Genomic DNA, 26414 nt, shown 5'->3' with positions numbered 1-26414 from the left:
AGCTCAAAATTACTGAATATGTGACACCCAATTCAAACTAACTAACTAACTACTAACTAACTAACTAACTAACTAACTAACTAACTACTAACTACTACTACTAACTAACTACTAACTAACTAACTACTAACTAACTAACTAACTAACTAACTAACTAACTAACTAACTAACTAACTAACTAACTAACTAACTAACTAACTACTAACTAACTAACTAACTAACTAACTAACTAACTAACTAACTAACTAACTAACTACTAACTAACTAACTAACTACTAACTAACTAACTAACTAACTAACTAACTAACTAACTAACTAACTAACTAACTAACTAACTAACTAACTAACTAACTAACTAACTAACTAACTAACTAACTAACTAACTAACTAACTAACTAACTAACTAACTAACTAACTACTACTAACTAACTAACTAACTAACTAACTAACTAACTAACTAACTAACTAACTAACTACTAACTAACTAACTAACTAACTAACTAACTAACTAACTAACTAACTAACTAACTAACTAACTAACTAACTAACTAACTAACTAACTAACTAACTAACTAACTAACTAACTAACTAACTAACTAACTAACTAACTAACTAACTAACTAACTAACTAACTAACTAACTAACTAACTAACTAACTAACTAACTAACTAACTAACTAACTAACTAACTAACTAACTACTACTACTAACTAACTAACTAACTAACTACTAACTAACTAACTAACTACAACTAACTAACTAACTACTAACTAACTAACCTAACTACACTAACTAACTAACTACTAACTAACTAACTAACTAACTAACTAACTAACTAACTACTACTAACTAACTAACTAACTAACTAACTAAACTAACTAACTAACTACTAACTACTAACTAACTAACTAACTAACTAACTAACTAACTAACTAACTAACTAACTAACTAACTAACTTTAACCGTATAAAATTTGTTGTCGTTTTATTAGTAAAATGAATTTAGTATAACAAAATTTTCAACAACAATACACATACCTAAATTTCCTTAAATATTTCACAAACATGCATACAGGAAATTATTAAGTATCTCTAAAGCATATTTTAAGGCTCTGCACAATATTATAGAAAATGTTGTTTATAATGCTGAGAAAAACTTGCAACAGATTTAATAAATAAAAGGTTATTAATTTAAAAGTACTTAGTAGAGGGTATTCGTCTGAGCCGAATATAGCACTCTAACTTGTTTTTTTATTATTTACGAAACTTTCAGGAGTCAGTAAAGTATTTTATATTCGGTACTGCCAAATATTGCGCTCTTATTTCATATTTACTAGTGTTAGACATTATGATGGCTTCTTGCAGATAGTGTGTCTAATTTTTCTAATGAAATTGGTATTCTGAAACCAATACAGCAAGAGCACGTTTACATCAAAAACTTTAACCCTAACATTTTTATATTACATTTAATAAATATGTACATGAAAATAATATTATTGTTTGCATATGCTTCAAAATTTAAAATACCAGAAACATCATATATAATGCACATATACATACATACTTATATGTATTTAATTGTATCATTTTATATCATCATTACATTATATGTTAGAGAGTTAATCCGTTTGGCCATTGAGGCTTTTCAATTTAAACTATTCATTGAATGTTTAATATGTAGTAGTAGTAGTATAAGCAAATAATGTAACAGCCTAAAACAACATACACACAAAAAGACTAAATAGATATTGAAATGTATATTATTGCATTTTTCTGCCCTAATTAGTATTTAGACACAAAAAAGTAATAGAATAAATAATAAAATATATTTTTGAGTATTTAATTGAAATTGTCTATTCGGTTTATGTGTGTTTTTCATACTAAATTGACATGTATGGTTGGTAATAAATTAAATTTAAACGACATATGATAATTTAATAAATAAATAAATTGTAAAATAGATAATTAATTCTAACGTAGATTTTATCAGGTGGAAAATATGAAATTTATAATAAAATGTTATTTTAGGCTAAAGTACTGTTTAAAAAAAATATATATATTTAAAAATTTGTGTTATTTTATAATTACTATTTTTGTCAATAGATACTAGTATCAAATGAAGTACTAAATTAATTATTTAAACTAAAGTATTTATTTAGACTAATTAGACAATTTATTAAAACTGAAATAGTATTAAATTATAACAGCATTAGTAATTAAGTATTACAACGGTATAAAAAATTTTAAAACATATTTGAATAGGTTTTAACTAATTAAAAATTTTAGAAAATTATTATGAGTTTAACATATTTTTTAAACTCTAACTATAGATTTTCCAAATATTAACCTTTTTTGCAGTCAGTTGTGTCAAATTCTTTCATTTCTTCCTTTTCCACCCACCCAAATTCATACGTCACAAGTTGCCTTTAGTAGGTATTTAGGAATACAAATTCTAGATATTCTTTTCCTTATTGTAAATTCCAAAAAAATTATTATATTTGTTTTCCTTACTTTAACTCTTAGTTGCTGTTATTAAGATGAGGACAAAGTTTTGTATGTTCTTGACACAATGACAGAATTCAATCAATTTTCAATTTAGTAAATAAAACTGCAGTATGATATTTACTAGCAAACTATTGAAGGGGATTTATTAAACTAAGAACGATATCTTAAAGGCAAAACTTAAATAAACATGAAAATTTGATATTTTTGAAAATACTAGATTATAAACAAGTAAAGAGCTATGTTCGGCTGTGCCGAATCTTATATACCCACCATCAAATCATGTGCCATAAATTTTAAGTGAATTTCCGAAAGTGGATCTATACTATATAATTCGATCCTTTTGGTTTCTGTCAAATTTCGTTGCATTACTATAATTTTGAAGCATGTTATAAGCGTTACAGTCAATTAGGGAAAGCGATCTTATATTGGGGATTAGGTCAAATATGGACCGAGTAAAAGTTAAAATTTTGCAGTAATGGGAGCTATGACCAATTATGGGCCAATTTGAAGAAATTTTGGAGATTTGCCGAATCTTATTCGTATATCGGAATATGGGTTTGTAATGTCTATTATGTTCAATATAAATCTTATATTTTTAAAAAGCATGTATAAAATATGCAAAAGCGTTCAGCATTACGTATGAGTTTTATAGGATTCAATTATATATCAAGTATACGTATATCAGTCATTATTGCGTTAAAAGTAAGTGTATTAACAATAATACCTTTGATTTCGTATAGCGATAGTTGTGATTTTTAGGGTGATTAGGGTGATTTTCGGAACGCGGCCATTAATGACTATTGGGTGATTGATCAGTTCTAAACAAATGTTAAATGTATTACGCTTGTATTCATAAAAAATTCTTATTTTGGTTTTAATGCACACAATAGTTAAAGCACACTTTAGCCTCAAAACCCATTATTCATAAACGAATAATAAATCTACATTAACTATTGTGCTGTTTTTATACCCACCATCAAAAAAGATAGCGTCCACAAAAAAAGAGATATTGAGATGAAATTTTCCCAAAATATTTTTTATTGATCAGAAATGTTTGGTATTGAAAATGGGCAAAATCGGTCAACGCTTTCACATAGCCCCCATACAAATGTACCCCCCGGAATATTGTATAAAGAGCTTCAAACATTCACAAATTCGTTGTTTATGAAGCAAATGGCACAAAATTTCGATAAGTCAGTTTTTTGACCTCCGAAATAAAATTCTGAATTATGTCGGACATAGGACCACAATTGGCCCTACCCCCATATAAGGTCCCCTTTTAAAAATTACTATAATTCTGATTGCTGGCTTAAACATACCAATATAGCGATGGAAATCGACACACATAAGTTTCATGCAAGCCAATATCACTCCACCATACTATATGTGGATCGGTCCATAATTGACCCTACCCCCCATATAAGGTCCCCTTCAGAAAATGACTTTAACGCTCATTATTGGCGTACAAATACGATTATAGCGATGAAATTTGACATAAGTAAGTTCCATACGAGTGAAAATCTCTCCACCAAATTTCATGTGGATCGGTCCATAATTGACCCTACCCCCCATATAAGGTCCCTCCATAAAATTACTTTAACGATCATAACTAGCTTAAAAATACGAATATAGCTAATTTATGTGGATTGGTCCATAATTGACCCTACTCCCTATATAAGGTCCCCTTTGGAAAATCACTATAACGCTCATTACTGGCTTAAAAAGAAGAGTATAGCGATGAAATTTCACAGATGTAAGTTTTATACGAGCCAAAATCTCTCTACCAAATTTTATGTTGATCGTCCATAATTAACTCTACCCGCCCATATAAGGTCCCCTTCTGAAAATGTCTTTAACGCTCATTATTGGAGTAAAAATACGAGTATAGCGATGAAATTCGATATAGTTTTGTATGAGCTAACATCTCTCTACAAAATTTTGTGGGGATCGGTCCATAATTGACCCTACCCTTCATTTAAGATCCCCATCAGAAAATCACTTAAACTCTCATTACTGGCGTAAATGAAATTCAACACTGATAAGTTTTAGAGGAACCGAAATCTCGCTACCAATTTGTATGCGGATCAGTCCATTATAACCCCACCCCATATAAATTTCCCTTCAGAAAATAGTTAAACCCCCATTAATGGACCTATTTAAAATATTACAATGATGTTCTCATTAATATCGATACATACATAATAATAAAATATTCAAAATATCAAAGTTTATTTTTATGGCAGTGATTTGATGGTGGGTATATAAAATTCGACATAGCCGAATATAACACTCTTACTTGTTTTATTTTACTTTCAGTATGGCTGTCATTTTATGTGTAAGTGTTTTCCTAATTTTATTAGTTTTGTTTATAATAAATTTTTGACAATAAAAACAAACTTTTAAGAAAATTAAATATACATGGATATAACAAATGTCATTCCGTTTGTAACACATCGAAATTATTGTGCCCACAAAAGTATATATATTCTGGTTCCTTATTAAATTCTAAGACGATCTAGCCATTTCCGTCCGTCCGTCTGTCTGTTGATATCACGATAGGGACCACATGGAAGGATCCAGACAGTTTAAATTTTGCATAAATATTTTCTATTGCTAAAGTTTGTTGGGTATTGAAAATGGGCAATATGGGTTCACGTTTATGGATAGCCACACACAAGTGGACCTCCAAAAAACTGTTTTAAAGGACACAACTTTTTTAGAAGTATGGTATAGCGATGAAATTCGACATAAATAATAATAGAGGATTGGTCCATAATTGACCCTATCCCCCCTATGAAGTCCCCTTCAGAAAATTGCTTTAACGCCCTTTCATGTCTTAAAAATACGACTAAAGCGATAAAATGCGATACACGTAAGTTCCTTATGAGCCAAAACCTCTCTAACAATTTTTTTAGGATCGGCCCATATATGACCCTACCCCCCATATAAGGTCGTCTTCTGAAAATGACTATAACGTCATTACTGGCTTAAAAATATGAATATAGTGACAAAATTCAACAGACATAAGTTTTATGCGAGCCAAAATCTCTCTACCAAATTGGTGGATCGGTCCATAACACCGTCCGGCAGTCAAAATTAGACACGAACCGGATGATATAGATCTGAAACTATAAATTTAATGGATAAAAACTGCATTTTTAGTTTTTCATTTAGTGATCCTGTGTCCTTTTTAAAGGACTTCAAATTTTTAAAAATAAATTTTTCAAAAATATTTTAAAATACTTATACTGATCAAACAATGCTTAATTTAGTGTAAAGCGAACAAGAAGAGTTGGGAAATATTTTCGAACTCTTCTTGTCCTATTGGCATCGAATTCGGTATTGTTTGATCAGTAGAAGTATTTTAAAATATTTTTTGAAAAATGTACTTTTTAAAATTTTGAAGTCCTTTAAAAAGGACACAGGATCCCGAAATGAAAAACTGAAAACGCAGTTTTTCTCCATTAAATTTATAGCTTCAGACGAAGTATTTTAAAATATTTTTTGAAAAATGTACTTTTTAAAATTGTGAAGTCCTTTAAAAAGGACACAGGATCACGAAACGAAAAACTGAAAACGCAGTTTTTCTCCATTAAATTTATAGTTTCAGACGTATATCATCCGGTTCGTGTCTAACGAAATTTTTCTCTTTTTGTCGTACGGTGTAATTGACCATATAAAATTCCCTTCAGAAAATTTCTTAAACGATCATTACTGGCTTAAAAATACGAGCAATGAAATACGAATTTCATGCGGAATGCGTTGGTAACTCACCCAACCCCCCATATAAGATACCATCAGAAAATTACTTTAACGCTAATTACTGACATAAAAATACGAGTACAGCGATGATGTTCAATGTAAACAAGTAAATTTTTATATTTTGTTCCTAAAGAAAACGTATGTAAGTATCTTAAAATGTTTGAATGATTTATTAAGAACAAGCGTGCTCATGGCGAATTTCATCGCTTTTGTCATTTTCAGAGCGGAGTTTGTATTGGAATTTGCATCTAATATAGGCCGATTCTTATAATATTTGACAGATAAATTTAAGTGGAAATCTTGCGCACGGCCTAAAGTTCGGCTTTACAACATATATATTCCGTTGTATTTGATGAAATTAATATAATGAAATAAATTCCCAAAAATGTTTTTTAGGAATTAATCATTTTAGTCGCTAATTAAAGTCATTGTCTTGTAGCTTGACAGATCTGAAAGTTTTTCGAAATGTTCTTATGGAATATATAATAACGGTAAAAAGACTAGGAAATAGCTAAAAAAATAAAAAAGGCTAAAATATAATTCATAACTGGCAACTCTGATTTAGAATAACCACAAAATAATATCTCTATCTCTCTCTATCTCTCTTCTCTACCTAATTATAGATGTGGAACAACAGTGCGTATGAGCTTTGTAAAGTTTAATTAGATATCACTTATACATAAAGGTGTACATAAGTTCATATTTACCTCCTAAAAGTATGTTAAATATAAAAAATTTTTTAAATTTTATTGAAACTCGTCCATATTTGCAAGCGATATCAAAGAAAATCATGGAAATATTTGGCCATCGTTTTCAATTGGTTTGATCTTAAACATCTACTATAATTTTAAAGGGATTTTTGTGCATGTATACAAATATTAATACGGTTCAAATAATCTAATATATAATTCGAATTATAGGGTAGTTTAATAACGGTAAAAAGTCTAGGAAATAGCTAAAACATAAAAAAGGATAAAATATAATTCATAACTGGCAACTCTGATTTAGAATAACCACAGAATAATCTCTCTATCTATCACTCCTCTCTACCTAATTATAGATGTGGAACAACAGTGCGTATGAGTTTTGTAAAGTTTAATTAGATATCACTTATACATAAAGGTGTACATAAGTTCATATATACCTCCTAAAAGTATGTTAAATATAAAAAAAATTTAATTTTATTGAAACTCGTCCATATTTGCAAGCGATATCAAAGAAAATCATGGAAATATTTAGCCATTGTTTTCAATTGGTTTGATCTTAAACATCTACTATAATTTTAAAGGGATTTTTGTGCATGTATACAAATATTAATCCGGTTCAAATAATCTAATATATAATTCGAATATATTAGTCGAAATTTAGACTTTATAGGGTAGTTTAAAATTATTAAATTAATATTTTTATGATTTTCTTTGTTTTGTAAAAGAAATTTAGAAAAAACTATCTTTTGGAGCAGTACTTAGTTAAATATACTCAGTTTGACAGTGTTGCAAGTAACACCAATTTATTTAATACAAAATTTTTAACAAAAAAAGAATGAGTGAATAAATACGATAACAAACAGGCACACTTTTTAATAAACTTCTGCCCTGAAAGTCATCAAAATTAAATGGTGTAAAAAATAAACAAATTACTATATATTTTCATATAAATTTTTGTAAGCAATTTATTTAGTATATATAAGCTGCTAAAAAAAGATAAAAACATATTGTGAGATAAATATAAAATAAATTTTTAAACTCATGGTACAATTCACTTTTTACGTTTTTTAATCTTTACAAAATATAATGATGGAAAAAATAATATACAGACATAAATTTTTTTTGTTTATTGAATAATTCATACCTTTTTTGTTTTGCGAAACACATTCATATACTTTCAAAGTCACAGCATAAACTTTTGTATTCACAAACAAAACTGAAAACAATTTGCTGCTGTGTGACCTTTAAATTTTTGAATGCAGCATCACTGTTGTCATCGTATTTTTCAGCAACATGGTTTTCAACGGCATAATGTAACCAGTCAGTCAACAAACAAGAAGGATGATAAATAATGAAGAAAAAAAAAATAACAACAGAATTTGTAACAACTGTTTAATCCTTTATTTATATTGTATGACGTTGGTCCTTTTTTTTTCCTGTAGTTATTTTCATTTAGAATTTAGTTTGGCAAAATGGAACTAGAGGAAAAACGAAAACAAACTCATTTTCATCATCATCATTATTATCAGCAGTTATGTTTTATTTAGCTATAACTTTATTCGTTTTTTTCGAAAAATGTTTTACAAATTATATGGTCTTAGGGTTTATTTTATGCAGTTTTTTTTTTTTGTTTATTTTTCTTCTTATTTATTTTGTATGTATTTTAATTTTATTTTTTAGCTTGTATATTTTACTTTTACTTGGTTTTGATTTGTTTTCACTTTTGATTAAATTTTTTTATTTTATTTTATATGTTTATTTTTACTTTATTTATATCAACTTTTTTATTATTTAGCTTGTTTTCATTTTTTTCTTTGCATTTATAATATTTTTTTTCTTTATTTTATTATGTGGTTGAAAACATTTTTTGAAAAGAAACATAAAGAAAAACATCAATCATGGATTTTTGAATTGACACACAGACATTTGAAGCAGGTGGCATGGCTTAATACTTTCCTACTCAATGGTTCCTGTTTTTATATCATAACAATTTTTCATAGCTGCCGTTTTTATTAAAATGTTTAAAAATATTTTTTTGTATATTGACTTTAATAAAAAGTGGATCTTTAAAGGTTGGTCATTATACCCTACTCAACTTTAGCGGGGAGGGTATATTGGGTTTGTGCTGATGTTTGTAACGTACAATAATATTGGTCGTATGTCTGTCTGTCTGTCTGTCTGTCTGTCTGTCTGTATGTATGTATGTATGTATGTATGTATGTATGTATGTATGTATGTATGTATGTATGTATGTATGTATGTATGTATGTATGTATGTATGTATGTATGTATGTATGTATGTATGTATGTATGTATGTATGTATGTATGTATGTATGTATGTATGTATGTATGTATGTATGTATGTATGTATGTATGTATGTATGTATGTATGTATGTATGTATGTATGTATGTATGTATGTATGTATGTATGTATGTATGTATGTATGTCTGTCTGTCCATGTAAACCTTGTAATCAAACTACAGGTCGCATTTTTGAAGATAATTCAATAAAATTTGGAACATAATCTTATATTGTCTTAATGACGATGCCTATTGAAAATGGTTATGATCGGTCCATTATTTCAACTAGCCCCCATACAACTGAAAAAACTGCAAAACCAAGTTATACACTTGTCTTCATGACCCTGATGAATTTTTTGATAGGGCTTCATTTGACCCTAGCCCCATTTGACCAAAGCCCCCTTCGATATATGTCTTAAATGTACACAATTTTATTTAACAAAAAATGGCTAAAGTATATCTGAGACAATGTATAATTCAACTTAAATACTTTTATTATGAACACTAAATCACATTTTATTTTTATAACTGGCGTAGGATATTATATGATCGGCCTCGGCCGACTATAACTTCATACTTGTTTTCTTCTTTTTTTACACGAACCATCTTTTCCTGGACTATAAAAAAGATGATACCAATTGATTGGCTATCGAAGCGCTATCGAAGACCAGCTACGTTTCATAAATAGGACTCAAATACGTTTATGAATAGGAGTATGAGTAAATGTAAGATCTAATAGCCATCGGCAGTTAAATAATAGGGTCTGTGCTAAAATTCCATTACCTAGGAAGTATGAACGATACATATGGCTGTGCTCTACTAGATATAAATAAAAGTAAGAATTAGAAAGGCACATCCTTTCTTTGTGACTTTTTCTTTCTTTGTCCAACTTTAAAAAACGTAGAGATGAAATAAATTTAGCACAAGAACTAAGATGAATATATACTCTGACTGAGAACTATCGGTGTAATTGTATTGCAGTGAAGCATAATTGTATTAAATGGAAATTAGAAGGAGTTTGGAAGTATGCAAGGAAAAATGGAACTTCCAAATAAGCAAAAAAGAAGTATAATTTATTTCATGGAAGTACTGAAAAAGACATGCAGGGATGATCATTTTAACACAGGTTTGTCATATGAGGAATGTTCATTTCATTTGATTCCTCAAAAAATCAAGTAGAAAGATCAAAGAAAACCTAAACTTGTATACGTCGAATTTCAAGGAGTACCTTCAGAAGAATAAACAGAATAATTTCTTTGCACATAAAACTAAGTTTTGTAAAGTTTTAGCTGCCTAATTAGCACTTTCATGCCGTTTTAAAACCATATTTCGTAGGGCGAAAAGATCCAAATTACTTGTGTAGAAAAGCTGAGGGGGCTCTCAATACCGCCTTGAGCTGGGTTCATCCGAGGGACCTCAATGTTAATCCGGCGAAGACGGAAATCTGTATTTTCACAAGAAAGACAAAAATTTGTACGTATACTGCACCTTGCTTCCTGGGTATGAAGCTACCGGTGACAGACAAAGTTAAGAACTGAGGTGTAATCCTTGACCGGAAATTAAAATGGAGACACCACATTGAGGATAGGATCAATAAGGCACATCGGTGCTGCGCTATATGTAGGAGAAATATAAGCATGAAATGAGGTCTTTGTCCTGCTATGACAAATTGGCTTCATAAAAATGTAATTAAACCAATTCTAGCTGAACTCCCTGTAGTAGTTCGATATTACACTTTTTGGCCAAAGCAGTCCACCAGATCATTTATGCTTCAATGCTTTGGCCAAAAAGTATAATAGCAACCTACTACAGGGAGTTCAACGTACATACTGTTTGGGTACAAGTGGTGCCATGTGTACTACTTCAACCAAAACTCTAGAAACGTTCCATTCATTGAAACATATTTAAGATATGAGGCGGCGCTTACAGCCGAACGACTCTTTATTTAAGGCGAATTGGCCAAAAGCGGTTATAGGACACGTCATCAATGTATACTGAACACATTGGAAGGTTATACACAATCATCGGACGTGCCGGATCGCATACCAGACAAAGAATATGTCGGAAACTTTGAAACGCTGATCCCTGATAGAATGTCTTGCTCAAGCGGAACATTAGAGCAAATACCATTAGGAATCCATTGCTACACGGATGGCTCCAAATCGGGGGACAAAGTGGGGCTGGGGTTCTATATTAAAGACCCAGAAACAGAAATATACCACCGTTTACCAAATCATAACACAAGCTTCCAGGCACAAGTCCGAGTAATAACGAAATGCGTAAATTGAATTAATTAGAAATAATACGGCGCCCATAGCCCTTAATATACTTACCGACAGCCAGATCGGAATTAGGGCAATATCAGGTGATAGAATTAAATTTAAGACCGTGTTGGATTGTAAGAAAGCTTTAACTGAATACTCTCCCAGAGGTAAGGTATACATCAAAGATCCTATGGGGTGACCCTGATGAGAGCATTACGAGAAATCTACTCATAATGAGCAAGTCTGAAGTTAGTATGATGATACGTATTCTGAGTGGACACACTGGAACACTTTATTTGTCACTGTCAGGCATTCGTCGAAGTATCTTGGATCCAAGTATCTTGGAAGTGATGTTATTCAGGAAATAACATTCCTCACTAACGCTGATTGGAAAATTCAGCAAACTGAGTTTCTGAACATTGAAAAATAATATATTCAGTGAACAAAAACATTTTTTTATGAAAAGGAGCTCATAACAAGTCCGATAGTGGCCTAGGTGTATTTCTTCGGATTTGATGTAGTATAAATCCTCCAATCTATCTAACCTAAACTAAAATTTTACAAACGTCACTAGCCCACACGGAGTGTATTCACTTTTTATAATTTTGTCGCACCATACAATTAGTATATTCATTTAATACTGTTATAGAAGAGTAAAAATAATTATTAATTTTTTTCCCAAAAAATTTATAATCAATATTAACAAATACTTTTAGACAAGCATACATTTTATAAAAATTGTTTCGTATCAATTTCTACGCTGTTTATTTTTGAGTATGCAAATAATATTATTAGCAAATATAAATGATTTATTGTTTATTTATTATTTCATTAAAGTATTTATCGAATTCATTTTTTATCATAAATTGAGTTTTTTTATAATAAATTTTTTCAATAACATAAATTTATTGATTTATTTATGGATGTATTGTATGTTATAGAAATAATTTGAATTGTTTTTCTTCTAGAATGTTATACATGCAAATTGTTTAATATTTTTCTATATTTATGTATATTTGAAGTATAAGAGGAATTTACTTAGTTTTATATGTTTATATGCATTCAATCTTAGTCTATTTGTTTATCTACAATCACATGCATTAGGGTGTCCCATGAACTATTATATTTTGTGGTAAACAAATGTGTATTAATGCACTATATACTAGAAAAATAAAACCTTATTTTTCAAAAATCTTCTTAGTTCCCTAGATTCTAAGACGATCTGGCCATGTCCGTCCGTCTGTCTGTCTATCTGTTGAAAACACGATAGAGTCCGAACGGAAGTAGCTAGAGAGCTGAAATTTTGCACAGGTACTTTTAGTTGATGTAGTTTGTTTGGTATTGAAAATAATCAATATCGGCATGATTTCGCCTAGCCCCAATATAAGGTACCCTTCAGAAAATGACTTTAACGCTCATAACTGACTAAAAGAAGCATCTATAGCGATGAAATTCGACATGAACATATCTTATAGAAACCTTAATATCATTGTTAAATTTTATAAGGATCGGCCCATACTTGACCCTATCCCTCCCTTAAAAAAATGACTTTAACGCTCAACCAAGACATATTTCAAATAGGAAGAAGATTCAAAGGAAAATGGTCAGATGTAATGCTTGTAGATTTTGTGCTGGTCTAATTGACGTGAAAAATCAATGAATAAAAACACAACTACAAAGTAAGTTATATAGATACATATATAGATTCCGACATCCTAATAGTCAATTTTATGTACATTTGTCCAATTTTACTTTAAATTTCTTACAAAAAAGTAGATTTTTTTAAAACACTTTTGCGTAAAAATAACCTGTAAATCTATCGAACTTTAGGGATAGAAGTTAATTATGTAGATTTAGAAAGTCTAATCTCTCGACATTAAGATAAAGAATTAATATTTTCTAAATATTCTTACTTCTTCAGCATATCTTAACTTAACACCTAAATCTGAGGCCAGATTCTGATTCAGCGCTACTTCCCAGCAAAAAATTATCAGAAAATGTAAGCGATAAAATTGGGTACACACAGAAAACAGATCGATTGGAAATCGGTTACCATGATAAATATTTAGTTAAATTAATTAAAATTGTATCGCTGTTATTGAAAAACTGTATAATTAACCGATTTTCTATACTCAGTATTAAAAAACCATAATAATAATCGAATTGTGGTTTTAACAATTTCCAAATCAATAATTTGAACTGAATTGTATCGGTTATTAAATTCTTTTGTTAATTCAGTAAATGCAGCCGAATTTTATTTAGGATTAAAACTTTAGAACGTCAAATATTAGTCGCTGTAACCGAAAATCAGTAGAAAGTAAAAAATATTGATCATTGCAACCAATTATCAATTGGGAAAATTATTTAAAAAACTATTGCGGTTAAAGGAACCAAATTCGGTGTTCACAACCGATTATTTGATAATTATAGTTGACGTTAACAAAAATAAATAATATAAAACGAATTTATAATTTAAAAAAAAAATCTAATTACATTTGAAGATAACTTAATGCTGATAAAAAAAGGTAATGTTTAGTCCATTATATATCTAAAAATCTATTGTGGTTATTTTCAATAATTTTTAATCATTTTACAGCAGCGGAAAAGCGTGGAAAGGTAGCTTTGGAAATGTTGGACAGTATGAAGAGCAAAATCCCAAGTACATACCATCAAAATCTCAAAACAAGAAGGGAAATGTTGCTGGTTTATATTTATAAGTTTGTATTTACATACATACATACATACATATTCATATTTTATTGTAAATGTTTTAAACAAAATAAAATTTATTTTAAAATACACATAATCCACAAATTGGTTTTCAATAAATAATATTTCAGTTGCGTATATCGATAATTTCAATCCAGATTACCGAATAATAATTTAAAATAGTTGTGTACACCATATATTCAGTAATAGTAAACGAATTTTACAGTAATTACAATCGAATTATGGCATAGTTGTGAGAACCGACTGAATTCGATTGGAAACAAATTCGGTTGTCACAATGAATCTGTTTTCTCTGTGTAGAAGCAATACAATGTATACTTAATTAAAAAAGCTTAAAAGCTTCTAAAATGCAATAAAGTAAGGCAGTGGTTTTGTAATTTTTAAAGTTCTGGTGTATCTTGTTAGTATGTTTATTTAGAATGCATACTTTATTGATTATTTATTATCTCGGTGTTGCAGAAAAGTTTTAGAAAATCGATTTTGGAACTTATTTCTAAATCTAGATAATTTTTGATATTTTATCATAATATTCATCTGTGTGTCCACGTTAACCTTGTGCGCACGGCACAGATCGCCATTTTCGAGATAATTACCAAAATCATCCTCAAATCAGTACATTATTACACATATCCCCATATAACCGGACTTTTCGGATTAGTTTTTCAACACTCCCTCCTATATCACATTTTTAATATACTCATATCTTAATTATACCCTATATACTTTCTTACTTTTCTTTTCTGCAGTTTAAAAATAAATTGTTGCTAACGTACGATCAAATAAAATTGACAAATCTAAACAAGTAACTGTTTATATTTTTTTGGTTGTTTTATATTTTTTTTAATTTCTTATGAAGTAAAAAAAATTGAGAGCATGACTTGGTAGAAGAAATAAATGTAAATAAAAATAGAGTCTGCCTTATATTAGTGCTTCGCGCGTTCATTAAAGTAAGGTAGACAATGGTTTTTCTTATTAATTTGAATTAAAGTACAGAATTAATAGAAGAAAACACACCCGATTCTATTAATTTTTACATTTTTTTCTTCCGCGAAGCACTAACGTAAGGCAGTAGAATCTGTTTTAGCGATCATTTACGAAGAGAAAAAAATATATAAAAATATATAAAAAAGTTCTGGCCCAACACTGACTTTAACAACCGGTTACTAGTAAGAAGAAAAAAAATGCAACTGGCTGGTTCTAGAAGAAGAGGTGTAGATTAAACCTATTTGAAATAATTTGCATATGTGGTAGCTCCATTCGAGCTAGTTTTATTAACACTATGTATTTCTAGCAAAAATTTGTATCTCAAATTTCTTTTATCTTATTTTATTTTTTAACGAAACAACTCTTCTATCATTTTTAAAAATATACACACTTCCGTAATCGTTAAGAATATAAGTGGGTTATTAGGAATCAATATACATATACACATATGTATATGTATATAAATGTAAGTTTGTCATTCCGTTTGTAATTTCTTCAATATAATTTCCGAACCTATAAAGTATATATGTATATTCTGGATCCCTATAGATAGCGGTGTCGATTAAGCAATGTCCGTCTGTCTGTCTGTCTGTGTGTTGATATCAATTTTCTGAAGACCTCAAATATCTTTGGGATGTCAGTCTTCGATAATTCTATCTGACATCGGTTTATAAATTGGTTTATAAATCGGTTTATAAATAACGGAGATATGAACAGAAATCTGAGACAATCTCTGAAAATATCGTAAAAAAATTTTATTGTTTAGTATTTGTGTTTGTTGTTTTAAATTTATTTCTTTGTCACAGAGATGGGAAGTATTTATGAAAAAAATACGAATCTTTTGGAAAAAATTAAAGAAAAAATCTTAAATTTAATTTTGACCAATTGTTAGTAAATTTTTAAGTATTACAAGAGGCACCAATGACACTTTTGCAAGTGTTATAACTTCCAGTATCACTATGGCACTTTTTAGTGTCCATGTACGTCCATAGACATGTCACCTTGAAATAATTCTTTAAAATTTAAGAAAAAGGCACTCTGTCTCTTATAATTGCTCCTAACACTGTCGTGTCTTGCATTTTGGATTCCTTTAAGAAAGTGTCATGTAAAGCCGGCATTTGGCTGGGTAAAGAAGGAGTTTAAAAATCTGGGATACTTTGAGCTTTTTCTTGAGGCTTTTGGGTGTGTATTAATACGTATGAACATTATTGGACCCTTTGACACGCCACCCTACATTTCCTTCCCTCTTCGAGATATCTTATCTCAAAGTTTAAACAACTAACGGATTTTATAAATAAGCTTATTTTTAAGCAGTGATAACGTTTAAAATATGCCAATCCTTATGACAAAATATCTCGAAAACCTGATGTGATAAAGAAATACTATATTGAAGCAATTTTTCTCTCTTTAATATGAATTTAACATTTTTATAAGTAATACATTTTTTATGATAAAAACTTTATGCTTTTGTTTAAAATTTAAAGCGAAAAATTTAACGACATTGATGCTTATTCATTTGCTTAACACTTTGATTTCTATAATTTTGTATTTATTTTAAATTTGTGGGTGTTTGGGTGCAATTCGAAAATTTTAAGGAACATATAAAATTTCACTTCTATTATACGTTTTTTCTCATTGATCTGTTTTGTAATTCTTCTTTTTTTATTATTATTATTTTTCAATGACATTTCTTTCCCATTCATCGGTTTTTAACTTCTGACACACTTTATTTGCTTTGTTGCATTCAAATGCTTTTTATTTCGTTTTATTTAAGTAATTTTTTATGGCATTATTCACATTTTTTGCTATCCATGACTTGCATATATTTTTTGTAATCACAATTCCTCGCTTACTTATCACTTGTAGAAAAATTAATTTTTTTAAGTTTTTATTTCAATTCATTTGTGTGTATTTTTGCAATCATTAAAATTATTATTGTAATTTTTTATTAGATTTCCTTTTGTTAGTTTTGTTGGTAAAGTGTTATTGTTATTATATACTTTATGTTATTAAAATTCATAATTTAATTAAAAATATTTTTTCTTTGTTATTTGTGTATTTGTTTCTTGCTATTATCATTTGTCATTTTAATTAATAATTTATGCAAAAGACTTGTTAAAATAAAACCACACAAATGGTTATTGCAGCAAACGGGTTTCATTATTAATTTATGTTATTGGTTACATTGAACTTTGACTTAGTAGAATCCCTTTGGTAACTTTAACATAATACAAAATCTACATATTCATATATGTATGTTTACTTTATACTCTACATACACAAATCAGTTTTATTGACCTCAGTATTTTTTCACGACATTCATTTAGATATTTATTCATTTATTATTAAAATCAGGCATTCCTTTATGCACCCGCTATTGACACACAAATTATAACCAAACAGTCATAACAACACCAACAACCATAGAGTAAAATCAAATAATTTATTCACCAGAAATTTTCACGTTTTGTGTCCGTAATGTGTGTACGTATATCCTTGAATTCTAAAACGAACTGACTGCCAAACTCTATCAATGAATTGCGAAGCGAATAAAATAGCAGTACTTAAGACTTTAGAAAAAACCCTAGCCAAAATTTGTTAACATCCAGCATCCACATACATCATCATCTGTGAACAAGATATAAAACTGTTAAAAAAGTAAAATTCACCACAACAAATGTGCGCATTTTCTCATTCGACTCTGTGCTGTTTGAAGAAAAGAGAGAAAATAACAGATTTTATAGCATATTATTAGGAGTGTGGGTTTTAGAATATGTTAGTTTGAGTGAAATATTAACAGTTATCTGTAAAATTGTTGCAATTCCAAGATATTTGCTAACACAGTGGAAATATGTATCTCTAAATTATGGAATAATTCAAAAGTTTAACAATCTATGTATAGTTTTATACAAACTCTGTGTATATATTTCACAAATTATTATTTAATGGAAACAATATTCTGTTACAAAAATGTATTATCCCTTTATGTCTATGATATCAATGTTGCCAGGAGCTTCATAGCTCCGAAACCTTAGTTAAAGATTCAAAGATCTTAGCGTCAAGTGATATTGCGATAGATCCGTTAATGTAAGAAGTAGCTTTGAATACTCCGCATTGAGAAAAATATTTAAAAGCACCAAGCCCAAAAACTGATTTTTGACATATAAGTCATTTTCTGAGGGGAAATTTATATGGGGTGGGCTTATAATGGACTGATCCGCATACAAATTGGTAGAGAGATTTCGGTTCATATAGAACTTATCAGTGTTGAATTTCATCCGTGTACTCGCATTTTTAAGCCAGTATTGAACGTTTAAGTGATTTTCTGATGGGGACCTTTAATGAAGGGTAGGGTCAATTATGGGCCGATCCCCACAAAATTTTGTAGAGAGATGTTAGTTCATACAAAACTATATCGAATTTCATCGCTTTACTCGTTTTTTAGGCCAGTAATAAGCGTTAAAGTAATTATCCGTTGGGGACCTTATATGGGGGATATGGTCAATTAGGGCCCGATCCACATACAATTTGTGGAAAGGTTTTTAGCTCCTAAGATACTTATTTATGTCAAATTTCTACGCTATACTCGTATTTTACGCCAATAATGAGCGTTAAAGACATTTTCAGAAGGGGACCTTATATGGGCGGGTAGGGTTAATTATGGACGATCAACATAACATTTGGTAGAGAGATTTTGGCTTGTATAAAACTTACTTCTGTGAAATTTCATCGCTATACTCTTATTTTTAAGCCAGTAATGAGCGTTAAAGTAATTTTATGGAGGGGACCTTATATAGGGAGTAGGGTCAATTATGGACCGATCGACATAAAATCAGCTGGAAAGGTTTTGGCTCCTAAGATACTTACTTATGTAAAATGTCTTCGCTATACTTGTATTTTTACGCTAATAATAAGTGATACAGTCATTTTCTGTAGGGGACCTTATATGGGGTGGTAGGGCCAATTATTGACCGATACACATATAGTTTAGTGGAGAGATATTAGCTTGCATGAAACTTATGTGTGTCGAATTTCATCGCTATATTCGTATTTTTAAGCCAGTAATCAGCATTATAGTCATTTTCAAAAGGGGACCTTATATGGGGGGTAGGGCCAATTGTGCTCCTATGTCCGCCATAATTCAGAATTTTATTTTGGAAGTCAGAAAACTGACTTATGCGAAATTTTGTGTCATTTGCTTCATAAACATCGAATTTGTGAATGTTTGAAGCTTTTTATACAATATTTTTACCCATTATCAAATTGATATTGATTTTATATACAGAAATGTAAATTTGTTCTACGATCGGTTCATAATTGGTCATAGCTCCCATACAAGATCCCCTTCCAAAAATCACTGAAACGTATATTACTCATTATTAAATAAGGATATCCTAACAAAATTTGGCACAAATATTACGATCGATCCCATACAAGGTCCGCTTCCGAAAATCACTTAAACACACATTACTTATTATCAAATAAAGTTACTCATTTCTAGCATAAACTGCAAGTACAGCGATGGAATTCGACATAAACAAGTTTCGTGTGAGCCAAACCTCTCTACTATGAGGATCAGTCTACAATTGACCGCTATAAGGTCTCCTTCAGAAAATGACTTTAACGCTCATTACTGACCCAAAAATGCGACTACAGCAGTGAAATTCGACATAATTATGTAGACATAATTAGTAGAGATGCCTTGGCTCACACGAAACTTGTTTATGTCGAATTCCATCGCTGTACTTGCATTTTTAAGCTAGTAATGAGCGTTAACGTAATTTTCTGAAGGGCACCTTGTATGGGGGGTTGTTTATAAACAAGTCTTGTGCTAGCTAAAAACTCTTTGTCAAATTTTATGGGGATCAGTCTATAATACTCTCCATATAATGTCCCCTTCAGAAAATGACTGTAACGCTCATTACTGGCTATAACGCTCAAATACGACAATACCAATGAAATTTCCCAAGTTTTGTATGAGCCCCTACCCTATTAGAAAATGACTTTAACGCTAATTACTGGCTCAAAAATGCTACATAACAAAAATCGTTCTAAATTTAAGGAGGATCGGTCCATAATTGACCCCATCCCATAGAAGGGTACCTTTAACTGACATTAAAACACGAGTAGATATATATTGAATTCAATATAAACAAGTTTTATGGGTACTGAAATCTTCCTACCGACTTTGATGAAGATGGATCGATAAATGACCACTTCAGTAAAATTACTTAAAATTAAGACTTAGGCGATGAAATTCGAATAAAAAACTTCTATACGAAATACAATATATTTTGAACAGTTTATGAAGATCGGTCTATAATTGACCCTTATATAAGATTCATTCCAGATAATGACTTTAACGCACATCTATGGCTCAAAAGTTCTTCGAATTTGCGATGGTTTTATAGGAACAGCAATTTTTCAATTGAATTTAATGAGGATCGATCGATAACTGGTTTCCTTCAGAAAATTTCTTTAAACCTCATGACTGAATTAAAGATATTTAATTATTGTATAAATCGATAAGAATAGATTGATGATTGACATTACCCTCCATATAACCACTCCTACAAAAAAACAGTTTATGGTTATAAATATTGGACCAAATAAAATTTATATTTTTAATTCGGAAGAGCAGGGTCCATACTAAAGCTCTTATTTGAGGCTCTCTTCAAAATATTTCCCTGATGTTCATATTAATTACGACATATGATGATTAAATTCAACATGGATCTAATAAATTAGAAAATTGCTTCGGTAATATCAAAGTTTATTAATAAGGATGATTTGATGATGGGTATATAAGATTCGGCATAGCCGAATATAACGCTCTTATTTGTTATATATAGAAATTATACTATAAGAATTTTTTACGATCGTTCTATAATTGGTCATATCTTTCATACTATGTCATTTCCCAAAAATCAGTTTAAGCGTATTTACAATTTGTGTACAACAACCCTGTAGGATTTTGTGAGTTAACTAAAAATCAAGTTAACTTTTTGATAACTTCTTATGACTAGCTTCAAAGTAACTCAAAAATGATCGAGGAAATGAACAAACATTTCAATAAAATTTTAAATAAAAAATAAAATAGAAACTCGTATCAAATTTGTCAAACAATTTGTATTGAAAAAATTAAATTATGAAAATGAAAATTTGTTTCAGCAATGAAAAATGAATTTATTATTATTAAATTAACATTTTCAGGAATATAAAACATAGATAATGGTGTATATAGGAAGGAAATGTTGCTGCATATTGAACGCATTTATAATCTCTAACAATTTGTTAAAAATAGTATAAAAATATAAGAAAATTGCACAGGTAACTCACAGCTGATCTTTTATTTATGCACTAGAAGCTAACTCATCTTGAGGTAACTTCTGGTTAACTGAAACTGATGTATAGTGAGTGCGTACTGACTCGTTCCTATGACATCACATTGAAAAACTGAATAGTATTTTATAAGCAAAATGGTTAGCTTTTGAGTCACCTCTGACTCATTTGTGGTTAACCATAGGTTAGTTTTAAGTTAACTCAAAATCCTACTGGGAATATACATTTTTGAATTTCCCTAAATCTTTCACATACATGCACATTATTAAAAATAGGTAAAGCATATCTTAGGGCGTTATATAAAGAAAATGGTGTTTGTAATGTTCAATAAATCTTGCAATTGTAACAGATTTCAGCTGCTTTTCTTGGAGTATTTCTATTAAAAAGCATGTGAAAACTTATTTCATCAAATATTTGATCTATAGAAAAAGTATTAATATAAAAGTACCTGGTGGAGGGTATTTAAGATTCGGCTCAACCAAATATAGCTTTCTAACTTGTTGAATTTTCTCAAATATATTGAAAAGTACAGTGTAGCTAAATCGACTCAGAATTTCATGTTATATTAATTTTATAATTAAGATATAAGAAAATCAATATTTTTAAGATTTTTTGTGTATATTTTTTGTTGGATTTTTTGAAAGTAGGATGATGTACTCTATAACTCAGCAGTGAGTAGAAATAACAGTCCACTAATTCGCCTAGCAACCATACAAAAGGACCCAACTAGAGAAATCCCTTTGAGCACCTCGAAACTCTATATAGCAAAGGTTGTATTGTGGATATATTATGTATGTATAGAAATCGGCATAACTAATTATACCCAGCAAAAACTTAGTATTGACTTGAAATTGTAACCATTTACCTATTAACATACATTTTATTACGTCTTATTAAAAATGTGTTATATAAATTTTATATAACATATATAGAACTCTGATTTACATTGATTGATTTTTCTGATTACTTGTAAGCTATTGCGGCAAATACTTGCCTCCAATGGCATCAACGTGTTAAAATAATGACTTAAAATGCTATTTCTTAAGTGAATTTTAGTATTTTAACCCCTTACCTGGTAAAGAAAATTTTTGCTGGGTAACTGTCGTATTTATTTCTTAAAAAATATATATATATTATATTTTTATGATATTCTTTCCCCAAAACTAACTTTAAATTATAAACAAATTTTACCTAAAATTTTAGTTAAGTTACCTTTCTTTGTATTCTTAAGTTAATATTATAGTTTAAAGCATTTTATTTACATACACTTTTCTTCAGTCTTCTGTAATTTTGAGCACGATTTTTGTCTCTTGAATGTGTTGTCATTTTTAATGTATTTTTTCTTGTTTGCTGGTAAATATGTATGTGTGTGTGTTGTTGTTTTTGTTATCTTTTTACTTTCGTACGTTTATTTATTGTTGATATTGTTCTCATCATACTCACACTTGTCCTCGTACATAGTAGTCGTTGTATAATAATGTTTAATAGTCTTCTGTAGAGTTGTAAAAATGTCTGAACATTAATGTTGTTCTATATTTGTTGTGATACATTTTTGTTGCTGTTGTTCCGCATTTTTTTTTTTACTTTATTACATGAATTTTACACTAGTGACATAATGAAAAAATTGGCGTTGTTGGTTGTGTATATGAAAGCAATAGTTTGAAAGAATTTTTTTGAGTGGAGATACAAATTTATGAAAGTATTTTAGTGTTTGCATTGGCATAAAATTATAATTCAAACTCTTTCTGGATCTTTTAATAGGGTTTTCTTAACTTTGACTATTGATAGGTATTAGTAACATTTTGTATGATTGTTGTTTTCCCACATATAAGAATTCATTCTTTTACACGTTCGTGTTTCTTTTAACCATACATTTAACATACAAATTATTGCTTACATATATTAACGTTTGTATAAGAGTGCATTTTCCCGGACTTTCTCTTTTCTTTTACAACCTACGTTTTAACCTCATTTTTGAAACACCAACCAACAAACAACCATTGTTGTTCTTGACAGTTGTTGACATGTGTTATTAGTATGTGTTAGTATTGGTGCAGTTATTGCCCAGTAGTTCTAGCGGAGAGGAAATAAAGGTATATTATGTATTATACTTTATATTACGTGTTTCTACTTATTCCTCTCTAAGAAAGTAGTTATGTAAGTCCCCAAAAAGTAAACTATTGAAGTGAAATTGTTTACCTGTAATTGGAGTGAAGCTTTATTATAGGACAAGCATCCGCATAGTTAACGTAATTAGTCACTTACAAATGCTGCTTCCGGTAGGTTAGTGGTTAGTGTTCTAGTCCGGTAGACCGAAGGTGGTGGGTCCGATTCCCACCTGAGGCACTAGTTAAGGAGCGCACAACAGGCCCGATGGAGGCCTAGGTGTATTTCTTCCGATTTGATGTATATAGATCCTCCTTTCAAACTAACCAACCAACTACTAACTAACTAACTAACTAACTAACTAACTAACTAACTAACTAACTAACTAACTAACTAACTAACTAACTAACTAATAACTAACTAACTAACTAACTAACTAACTAACTAACTAACTACTAACTAACTACTAACTAACTAACTAACTAACTAACTAACTAACTACTAACTAACTAACTAACTAACTAACTAACTAACTAACTAACTAACTACTAACTAACTAACTAACTAACTAACTAACTACTACTAACTAACTACTAACTAACTAACTAACTAACTACTACTAACTAACTAACTACTACTAACTAACTAACTACTACTAACTACTAACTAACTAACTAACTAACTAACTAACTACTACTAACTAACTAACTAACTAACTAACTAACTAACTAACTAACTAACTACTAACTACTAACTAACTAACTAACTAACTAACTAACTAACTACTAACTAACTAACTAACTACTAACTAACTACTAACTAACTAACAACTAACTAACTAACTACTAACTAACTAACTAACTAACTAACTACTAACTAACTAACTAACTACTAACTAACTAACTAACTACTAACTACTACTAACTAACTACTAACTAACTAACTAACTAACTAACTACTAACTACTAACTACTACTAACTAACTAACTAACTAACTAACTACTACTAACTAACTAACTAACTAACTAACTAACTAACTAACTACTAACTAACTAACTAACTAACTAACTAACTAACTAACTAACTAACTAACTAACTAACTACTAACTAACTAACTAACTAACTAACTAACTAACTAACTAACTAACTAACTAACTAACTAACTAACTAACTAACTAACTAACTAACTACTAACTAACTAACTAACTAACTAACTAACTACTAACTAACTAACTAACTAACTAACTAACTAACTAACTAACTAACTAACTAACTAACTAACTAACTAACTAACTACTAACTAACTAACTAACTAACTAACTACTAACTAACTAACTAACTAACTAACTAACTAACTAACTAACTAACTAACTAACTAACTACTAACTAACTAACTAACTAACTAACTACTAACTAACTAACTAACTAACTAACTAACTAACTAACTAACTAACTAACTAACTAACTAACTACTAACTAACTAACTAACTACTAACTAACTAACTACTACTAACAACTAACTAACTAACTAACTAACTAACTAACTAACTAACTAACTAACTAACTAACTAACTAACTAACTACCTAACTAACTAACTAACTAACTAACTAACTAACTAACTAACTAACTAACTAACTAACTAACTAACTAACTACTAACTAACTAACTAACTTACTAAACTAACTAACTACTAACTAACTAACTAACTAACTACTAACTAACTAACTAACTAACGAAATAACTAACTAACTAACTACAAATGCTGCTAATGCGGTAACCCACGATACCCATCTCTAACTGCAAGGTCTCATTGTCTGACTTAATTTTATTTATTATTTTGGTAATTTAATTTATTATTATTACATTGTATTATTTTAAATAGAAATGATATGAATGCATGATATAAACAAAAAAATCCTTTTCATCATTTTGTGTTAGAAACTAGAAATTTGAAAATGAAAAAAAAAAATACATTTTCTCCAATAGCAAATAACTGCATGAATCGTTGCTGTTCAGTGGTAGAACTTTTGGGGTCAGCTTTGTTTGAATTTCAGTTCAAATGCCAAAATAGTGCAGTTCAACATTTGGCTTTTGTGTGTCAGTGTTCTATTTGGGAAACGAAATATATATTTTTATATAAGATTAAAAGAACTAAAATTTATGTGCATTTCTATAAAAGGAATAAAATATATTAAAAGAGAAAGAGTATAGTTTTTTTAACTTTAAGCCAGTGGTAAATTAAAGAAATATAATAAAAAAATATATTTAATTTCATTTCTCTAGAGTTCATTTTCGGTTTAGTCGTTAATTAGCTGCAGAGACATAAAGCCTTTATATTATTAGCTAAATTATTCCCAGCAGAAAATATTTTTCATTAAAAATAAACAAAAAATTAATGCCGATATTATTACTAAAGTTTTTTATCATCTTTTAAAATTTGAAAATATTTGTTGGGTTGTACACTGCTGTTCATGTATAGTGAATCATACTTAGTTTTTTCAGTGTAAATTTTTTTACTTAAGTCTTTTGTTTAAAAGCTATGATAGACCGTTAGAAATATTTTAATGATATAAAGATGTCTGCTAACAAACTTTCAAAAAAGCAAAAAAAGTCTAAAACAGAGACTGTCATTGACCCTTTCAGTTTTTACACAAATAATTTGTTTCAATATTTAAAAGTTTTAAAGGAACTTTTTTGTGCAAACATTACTTA

At 29.3% G+C, this 26414-nt stretch overlaps 1 protein-coding gene across 2 annotated transcripts in view; it reads right to left on the bottom strand.

Annotated features, from left to right (window-relative positions):
- LOC119606940 (putative uncharacterized protein DDB_G0277255) overlaps window positions 1-8705 on the bottom strand; it is a 141883-nt gene extending 133178 nt beyond the window's left edge. For both annotated transcript variants that reach the window (XM_037960612.1, XM_037960613.1), the window contains exon 1: window positions 8117-8705. The gene's annotated coding sequence lies outside the window, so the exon portion shown is untranslated. The remainder of the gene's footprint in view (window positions 1-8116) is intronic.
- Between the last annotated feature and the right edge of the window lie 17709 nt (window positions 8706-26414).

Source organism: Lucilia sericata, unplaced genomic scaffold (assembly GCF_015586225.1).
Source record: "Lucilia sericata isolate MDLA Ls3-8-SP2 unplaced genomic scaffold, ASM1558622v1 Contig000639F_arrow, whole genome shotgun sequence".
In the NCBI taxonomy this organism is placed as follows: Eukaryota; Metazoa; Arthropoda; class Insecta; order Diptera; family Calliphoridae; genus Lucilia; species Lucilia sericata.
This window is presented reverse-complemented; position numbering and strand designations above follow the sequence as displayed.